The sequence below is a fragment of the Odontesthes bonariensis genome, chromosome 4, assembly GCF_027942865.1.
Source record: "Odontesthes bonariensis isolate fOdoBon6 chromosome 4, fOdoBon6.hap1, whole genome shotgun sequence".
Taxonomy (NCBI): Eukaryota; Metazoa; Chordata; class Actinopteri; order Atheriniformes; family Atherinopsidae; genus Odontesthes; species Odontesthes bonariensis.
Genome location: NC_134509.1, coordinates 8,662,916 through 8,673,020, shown reverse-complemented (window position 1 = coordinate 8,673,020; position 10,105 = coordinate 8,662,916).

Sequence of the window (10,105 nt, the reverse complement as noted above, 5' to 3'; positions counted from 1 at the left end):
GCAGCATCAGTTGTATCAAATAAAGAAAACTTGCATTTTTAATAAAATAACTGACATGTGAAATTATAATTTCTTCAGTCACCTGAGAGAAAACAATTAGGAACAGGAGACCTGAGCTCCAGACCACACGATGAAAACAATTCTCTTCTGTTTATATTTACATATTTTCAAGCTAGTGGTGATACTTTCCGTTTCACTAGCATTTTTTCTCTTTGGGCACTTAAACTAATTGGCAAGGTTTAGAAAAAGATATAAGACTGCTTCATTATGATATTCCTGCATTTGATGGCGCATGATGATCCGTAGTGCCTGGGGGTGCTGGCAAAATGACAGAATAGGCCTACGAGGTATTTACTCCTAAATGTCTTTTTTCTTTTTTTTTACAACTGTTCTTACATCCTGTTGCTGTAATAAATAGCATAACATTAGTTAACTTACCTCATTAAATGGGCTCAATGGAAATCCTATCTGTACAACAAAGTATCACCAAGCCGAGACAGAGCTTTTATTATCAGAGGAACCCCAAGCTGATAAAAAATAAATAAAATTGCTGGTTTAACAACACTTCATTTATGGGGGCACATTCCACTTAAAGTCTGCAATGCTGAAAGATGACATACTGCTCTGAGCTGTCCATCCTTGGGTATGGATCAATAGGGCTTATAATAGATCTGTTTGGGTATGTTTCACACTGCTGTGTGTCCTCATCTTGATTTCAGCTCAAATTGCTCAACACCAGCTCAGGTATCATTTACGAAGAGAAAACAATGCTCAGACATTTCTAACCTAAGGAGTTAATGATTCATTGTATGCTTTAAACAGCAGCCCATATCATGTCTTTGTGCTGTTTTGAAATGTGCGATGAAGAAAAATGTGGCCGAGTTGAATATTAAGTCTCTGTAATGACCTCTTACATTTTCAAAAATGCCCCGATGAAAAATCTCACGCTTTGATGAAGTTGAATCCAGTGTTGCTTAAAGGCGTAAAAGTGAAAAGAGCTCGTCAGAGTGGTGACTCTGCTGCATAAAGAGGCGGAGTAAAGAGGACCTACAGCGACTTATAAATCTTTGCTACCACACCACTTGGCAAAGCGGTGAGGTCTGGAGGGTGTTCCATTTCTCGGAGAGGGAAAAAGGTTTTCTTAACACTATAAATATTGGAACCAAGCATCTTTGGTTACGTCCAAGTCTGCAGATATACGGTCGACAAAAATATGATAAGACTGAAAAGAAATGACAGTCTATTTGATTCCAAAAATTTACAGAAAATAAATTGACAGGCTAAGAGCTGTTTCAGCAGTAATAAAATTCCAAAATTCCTGGTGATAGTAATTTGTTAACTCATGGTAACCATTTCATGAATTCTAATTGACTGACTGAATTGTTTGAAAAGATTTAAAAATATCTTCAAATAAATTGACTTTAAAATAAGGAAAATCTTTGTCCAAGGGTCAAGTTTTTTTTGCAGCCAGCAGTAATATATAAAACACAACCTGCATTCAGTTGCAACTAACATGGTGTATAAAATATAATGATAAATAAACATGGAGCACAGTTTCTGATGAAATTAACACAGCAGAGCATCATGAAACTCAGATTTAAAGATGAATTAGATCCGCTTCAGACGGTATGATGCTGATGGTAAGATTGTAACTTTCCCTGGATAGAGAGCCCCATGCACTGAAGTCGAACCTGACCTGACTTAAGTAACTTGATGTGAATGTAATGTGACCAACTCTTAGCAAGTCAATGTTGCATCCGATAGTTGGCTCACTGTTGCATATCAGACAATGAATTGATAGCATGGCCTAGTGCCTGCGGCAAGATTTTTATTTTCTCGGCTCATATGTACACGGTCTTACTGGATGTAAATGAGCACACATTACATTGTATAATTAGCTCTGCTGGAGTGGGACTTTAATAGTAAAGCAAAATTGCATGAAAGTGCAAGTACCAGAATAGTAATGCATTTGCTTTCTATTGCTTTCAGCAATATTAGAAACATAACTGACATCTCGGTCAGCGGTGGGTTGTAGTGAGTCTCTGGCAGGTCAGCAGTGAGTCTCTCCATCTCATTTCAGCAAGACTGGTCAGCAGTTTATTTAATTTTAATTTCAATATGTGCTTTTTCTGTCTGTCCTTTTTCGGTCTCGCTGCAGCTGTCGTCTTGTTCATGCTCATGATGGAGCACTGAATCAGATATAGGTTTATTCATGTATTCATTTATCTTTTTTTTAGCGTTGACTGTCTTGGTAATTGTGACCTGGGCTGATTTAAAGTGAACTGTATAAATAGGTAGCGACCCTGTCTGGTTGTGTCTCATGCCATGCTGCAAAGCAAAGGCTGTTTACATTAAAAGAAAATGAGAAAAAGCTCCCCAGAGGACGTTATGAGGAAAAACGAAAACAAAAACAAAAAGAAGTGGAAAAGGATAAACATATGATCAAAATGCTGACTGAATGTACTCTGGCATATGCCCCCAGGGAGCTATACAAACCTTACATACTCATGTAATCATGTCACACTTTGCAGGGATTGTGTACATGCATGTGTGTGTGCGTGTGTGTGTGTGTACGTGCACACATATACATATGTCTTTGTACATCTATCTTTTTGAGGATCCTAATCTGCATAATGCTTCCCATACGTGCCTGCCCTAACTCCATACCAAATCCACCAACCCCCTCACTGACTTTATTTTAACCTGATCACTAAAACAGGGTCTCAAGTCAAATATTTTCACTCTCAAAGTGCAACACTCAATTAGAACCTCTCAAAGCGACACATTTATGGCAAGTACACACACGAACACAGGAGACCTTTAATAATTAGTGGAGTGCCTTGCCCTTATTCGGTGTGTCTGTGTGCTCAAGTGCATCTTTTTAGTGCTTATACAGGTTTCCTTGAAGGCTTAGACTTGAACATGCAGGTTTCTGAAAAATCTCATTTAGCTGTGTCAGCATTTTTTCCCCCCCCAACCATATTAAAATTATATGTGATGATGGATGAACCTTTTTAAGAGATTGAACCCCTGGGCTCTTAACACCATGTATGCGAGTCTGGAGCTGCTATCTGAGGGCTGCAGTGTGAGTATGTGGGCTACCAAGACAAGGGAGATGGGGTCAAAGTGTTCATGGGCTTCTTGTCATCTGATACAGAGCATAATGGAGGACAGAGGCCAATTCATCTCCGCCTGTGCCTTATATACATAACATATACAGCGGTATAGGTGCCAGCATACTTACACAAAAACGTAACACATTGTCACTATTACACGCACCACACACTCATATCCGTATTCACACACACACACACTGATTTCTGAAACTCACATGCTTTCGGATGTTGGGAGCTGAGAGGAGAATGGCCTGCAGCAAGAGTTGTCCTATCTAATAACACCCTAAAATGGAGAGAATGGGGACTGAAGCAAAAAGAAGAGAGGAAAGAGCACAAAGCGCTGAATATGTATTCTGAACAGAACGTGGCTGGTCAGGCAAGTGGGCATGACGGGACAACACGCATGGACATCCACGGACACATATGCTCGTACATAAACATACACACAAAGACATGCTCATACAACCAAAAAGATACAACCCCAGATATATATGCAGACACATAAAATGTCAGGCTAAAGAAATTGATGCCTCTTTTATTGGAGCTACCAGCCGTCTTTGTTCAGAGCTCTGGTGATCTACAAATACAGAAATAAGGGGTGATATCTCAGCCTAAGTAAGCACACATGTGCACAGCCATGAGATGAAAACACGCTTCCATCAACACATACAAATAGGAATTTGACATAACCGCATTTTAATGTTACAGGACATAGCCCAACACATGGTCTAAAATATCAACAATAGGCTGAGATTTAATGTGTTTACAAACCAGAGAAAATATGAAAATATTCACTGAACAATTCCCTTATAGCAAAAACAAGTCACGTTGAACTGTTTCACAGGATGAGTAACATGTACGGGGGCTATTTTTCTGTACAGAGGATGCTGATGAATATTCTAACAATCACAACAAGAAACACCACGGATTGCTTGGCTCTGTGTTATGTGTCAACACAATTTGCAATCTGTGTTATCCTGCATCTATTTTTCATCTTCCATCCAGGCAAGTAATTACTGAGTAATGGTAGTGACTCCTCTCCGTTGCAATATTCACAGATCAGACTTTCAAAATTTTGTTCTTTTTGACATTTTAAAACCGATCTGTTACGTTAGTAAACCCAGTGAGCCCCAGTATTTGGGACATTGACTGATTTTATTCATGTGCTTGGCTGAGCCGATACACTTACAAAGACATTATGGTGATGTGGCGTCCTCATTCTTGGAAGAGTTGGAGGAGATAATTTAATTCTTTTTTTTTTTTTCTTTGTTTTTTTCCCCTGTATCAGACTTACTAAAATATTTGTAACAGCAATAAAGCAAGCTTGGACATAACTCACAATGTTCCAGAGCAGCACATGAACAAAGCAGATTGTTTTTCACCATGTTGTAGACTACACCTTTCATAATATTCCTACTTTGCCAGCAGAAATCATATTCAAGTTATTGGCCATCCGTTGTGTTAGAATTAAAACTGTTTTACGAAATGATCACAAATAATACTGTAGGTCAACACACTTAGTAGCAAACAGTGAAGGTAGTCACAAATGTCCAAGTTGTGAATTTCATATCAGCTGCAACCGGTTTCACTTTTAAAATTCAATGTTAACATTCTAAAGTGTTCAAGAGAATAGGGCTTTCCAATAAAAATGAGAGAAACTGCATGTGAAAGTGGTGTCTTGTAAGATGATGCTGACAGAGGACCGTCCAGAGTGATGTCGCCTTACACCCAAGCAGGAAATGGTTGTAACATGTTATTATGTTGGTATGTTACCAAGGCAACCAACAAAATGACATCCATAAGGTCATGAGAGCGTTGTTAAAAGAATATTGTCAGGCCCAGAGAATGGAAGACGCAGGAGCAGGAGATGATATATCCAAAAGCTTTTAATGAGAAGCAGGAGTTCACAAGGTTCTCCAAGAGAGAAACAAAGCAGGCTATGGAAGTTATCTATTAATATATATACTTCTCCCAAAGTGAGAGAAGTATATGTATGAAAATTATCAAAATAAGAATCACTCCACTATGAGGAGGAAAAACAAAAAACCTCTCCTGAAAAAACTCTCTTAGCGAGGAAATGACCAAAATGGTAACTTGGAACTTTGACTATGGCTTGGAAAGGCAAGAGTGAAGCACGTTTGACCAACAAATAGGACACACTGGCACAAGACAAGGGGAGACACAGACTCTTATGCACACAGGGACAATAGGGAACAGGTGGAATCATTCACACGACAATCAGACTGGAGCACGAGAGGAAGAGCAAGTGACCCGAAACGAGAGGGAAGTTAATATTTCAAAATAAAACAGGAAATGACGAGACATGACTTGGAGACGAGACAAAAAACCCACTTGACCTCACCGCGGTGTGACAAATATATTCTAGGGCTGCCCATGATTTTCTTTTATTCCTCATCAAGTAATATTCTAATAAAATAAAACCAAACCAAAAAGTGACAAAAGTGTTTTTTAGTGACTGAACATAACCCAGAAGAGAAAAAACATTGTCTGGGCGTCAAACATGTTGCATGGTTGAAAACTCCAAGCAGAATTGCACCATCCATCCCCTGTCTTTTCTTCTTATGAAGACTGCGCAGCTTGTTAGGGGAAACACTTCAAAGCATTTGCTCCCATGTGGAAGTGCTCATATGAATAACATTTCCATCCCTGGCAGTCATTTAGAGTAACATTTAAAGGTATGAATGAATGAGCTATTTGGACTTTTTGAGTGCAGAACTTTATGATGGAAATTTATGTACTGTCTAGAAATGAGAGAGGAGTGAGCGTCATTGTTTTTCCATTCATTATAGAGTTTCTACAGTTCGATGCATCACGATCAATGTCTCCCTGCAGGGATTGTCTGAAAATGTGGGTAGTTATCGCTGTTTTGGCAAGTCGTTTTTCCTTTTCTCTAATGTAATAACCCTGACTTTTGCTACACTGACATATCTTCTTTGGAAAAACTATAAATTACTTCTGTTTGTACAACTTGTGCAAAGAAATAGTTAGGAAAAAATTAGAGCTGGAGAATATTGCCTAAATATCAAGCCCAAATGGCAAGCTTTGAGGAAGAGTGGTACTAAAAACTGCGGCCTCTCAAATGGCCACTAAAGGCTGGCTCAAAAAGCAAGTGAACTCACCCATCCATGTTTTTATGGACCTTGCTTTGTTGGAACAGGAAGGGGCCATGAAATTGTCCAAACTCTCTTAATATGCTGAAGAATTCAGAGTTCCTTTCATTGGAACTAAGGGGCCACGCCCAGCTCCTGAAAAACAAACACACACCATAATCCCCCCTCCACCAAACCTTACACCTGAGACAATGCAGTCAGACAAGTACCGTTCTCCTGGCAACCGCCAAACCCAGACTCGTCCATCAGATTGCATTTATACACCTGTGGCCATGGAAGTGATTGAAAAATCTGAATTTAATTATTTGGATGGGTGAGTGAATACTTTTGGCAATATAGTGTATGTAACTAAAGTCAAACTACCCAACTTTACAGCAAAAATAAACAGTTAAAATGAACATTTTACTACCTGCGACAGGGTAGTAAAACAAGGGTATATAAAAATACATAACTCACACGTGAGTCAAACACTCATACAAGTATACACTCTAAATGAGACAGACTATAATCTAATGGGCTTTGCCCCTCTGCACATGCTTATTGTAAAAACAAATCATGAATGTATATTAATTCAACTAAATTCGCAATTAAGCTGCTCTCAATCACACATTTTTCTGTATCTTTTGTCAGACGACTAATTGCAAAATTCTGATTGAAAATTAGCCCATTAAGACTATGTGCCAACTCAAGGTCGCTTAAAGCATTTCCAGACTGTCGCTCTGTTTTAATAAAATCCACATTTAATACCCGCAGTGTCATCTGAAAAAAAAAAACATTCAAGTAATTAAAAGACTATGTTTGTGCAGTGAATTCAGCTATACTTAGATGTTGATGATCTTCCACGGAAAGTTAGATGTGTCAGAATGTCTTGCCAACATTTGCTTTCTTTGCACACAGTCAAGAAGTGCAGTGGTCCACTTAAATGGCCCTGCTGAGCCATAGCCATAGCTCAACTCAGCGCTGCATGTATGTGTGCTAACTGTAGCTTGTAGGCTACTCCACGTCTCTGCCTTAACATTAGATGACCTTTTGTGGCACAAAGCTTAAATTGATTTTAATGTTCTGAGCTCAATCCCTATGGTATTTACAAGCCTTTCCCTTGCACTTCTTTGAAACCCCCCCCCTCCACACACACACACACACACACACACCCCACTTTGTGAAACTTCAGCCCTGGTTCAAAAGATCCTTGCTCTGAAATTCACCCACAGCTGCTGCTTGCCATTCTCTTTATAAGACACTTGACGTCATCCTGCGGAGTGAAATTTGAATGAGGTTGTGTTCATATAATCAGTCATTTTTGCCCCTCAAGTCTAAGTTTTTTTTTTTTTTTATCTCTTGTATCTGCTGCTTCCCCTTCTTTACATGGACTGCCATCGTTGACATTTTAAGTGTGGAAACAACCTGATTTTCACTGTATTACTCTGCCAGTTATGCCAGAATTTATCCCTCCCTTTCCTCAGTTAGAACTTTCTATTTTAAAGTAATTTGTCATAGTTTCTAAGAAGACTCGGTCAAAAATCTTTTCTTTTTTTCTCTTTTATTCTATCATTCATTCTAGTTTCAAACTTGTAAAATGTGAACAAACTCGTCTATTATTTTTGTCCTCGAAACCTTGGAAAACTAATGTATGAGTAGCTTCCTCATTTCTGCTGCTTTAGATCAAAACTACGAACTAAAAGGGCTCCAAGATACAGCTATTTAAGAAAAAGTATTCCCCTGATTTCTTACCAGAGTTGCAGATATTGTGTGTATCAGGGACATAATCTTTTGGGCATATTTCAATGGCAAAGTTATTGAATAGATATCTTCACAGGAATTAACATTTTTTCAGCTTCTTTTTTTTCCGAGACAAGACCAAAAGACAGTAAGTGGGAAAAAAACAACTACAAAACTTTAGGCAAGGCAAGGCAATTATATTTGTAGAGCACAATTCGTACAAAACATTAACTCACAACCTCCATTAAAACCAACTGACAGCTGCACCACAGAGGTTTCAATTATCATCCCAACTTCCATTAAAGGTGGGGTATGAGATGTTTTCTGGAGCATTTTTTATCATATTGTCTGAAAACCTCCTCACGACCCCATTGCACCCACTAAAATAGAATGTTTGGAAAAAAATATATATATTTTAGTCCAGGGTGTAGCAAGAGGAAATGTCTGACCAATAGAAGTAATGATGAGAGTTACTTCTATTGGATTCTGACATGCCAATCAACCGTCAGCCCCCCTCACCCCTCCCCCTGCGGTGTTCACAGACTCGTGACTCGTTCATGTGTTTTGAAGGCGTGGTTTCGAGGGGTGGGCTGAAGGGAGAGGCAAGGTTGTGTATTTTCAAAAATATAGCTTGCAGGAACCGTTTTTCCAAGATCTCATACCCCACCTTTAAGTGGAGCTATGTGGAGTCCTCCACAACATCTTCAGCCTGAGCCTGAGTCTTCACAAGGTCCCCGTGATGTGGAAAACGTCATGCATCGTTCCTGTGCCGAAGACGCCGCGCCCCAGTGGCTATAAGGACTACAGACCCGTGGCATTGACGTCACACATCATGAAGACCCTGGAGAGACTCAGCAGCTCCGGCCCATGGTCAGACCACTTCTGGACCTCCTCCAGTTCGCATACCAGCCCCGACTAGGAGTTGAGGACGCCATGATCTACCTGCTCAACTGTGTCTACGCCCACCTGGACAAGCCAGCGAGCACTGTGAGAGTCATGTTCTTTGATTTCTCCAGTGCATTCAACACCATCAGGCCGGCTCTACTGGGTGAGAAACTGACTGCGATGCAGGTGGATGCCCCCATAGTGTCCTGGATTGTGGATTACCTGACTTGCAAACCACAGTACGTGCGCCTGCAGCACTGCGGGTCAGACAAGGTGATCTGCAGCACCGGGGCCCCACAGGGGACTGTCCTCTCTCCCTTCCTCTTCACCCTGTACACCACACACTTCAGCTACTGCACAGAGACCTGCCACCTTCAGAAGTTTTCTGACGACTCTGCAGTAGTTGGATGCATCAGCAATGGTGAGGAGACGGAGTACAGGGGTGTGGTGGACAACTTTGTCACTTGGTGTGAACAGAACCATCTGCAGCTCAACGTGGCAAAGACCAAGGAACTGGTTGTGGATTTAAGAAGGCCCCAGTGACCCCTGTCTCTATCTGTGGGGTCAACATGGATATGGTGGAGGATTATAAAGGAGTGCACTTGGACCATAAACTGGACTGGACTAAAAACACAAACGCCCTCTACAGGAAGGGCCAGAGCCGTCTCTATTTTCTGAGGCGGCTGAGGTCCTTCAACATCTGCCGGACAATGCTGCGGATGTTTTATGAGTGGTGGCCAGTGCCATCCTCTATGCTGTTGCATGCTGGGGCAGCTGACTGAAGGTGAAGGACGCCAACAGACTGAACAAACTCATCCGCAAGGCCAGCCACGTTGTCGGAGAGGAGCTGGACACTCTGACAGCAGTGTCAGACAGAAGGATGCTGTTCAGGATAAAATCCATGCTGGACAATTCTGCACATCCTCTTCATGATGTGTTGGTCAGCCACAGAAGCACCTTCAGTCAGAGACTTATTGCACCACGCTGCACCACAGAGCGCCACAGGAAGTCATTCCTGCCTGTGGCCATCAAACTGTATAATTCCAGTGTCTGACAGTTATTCATCTCATTATTTATTATTTATTTATTTATTTCATTACTTCACTATGTGCAATAATCCGGTCATGTGCAATAATAATAATAATTAGGTACTGAGCAGCATTGTAAATACTGTTTATTGTATATACTGAGATTTTCCTTATCTTATTCTTATTCTCATATCTTATTTTTACACTGTGGAAGGGTTGCAATACA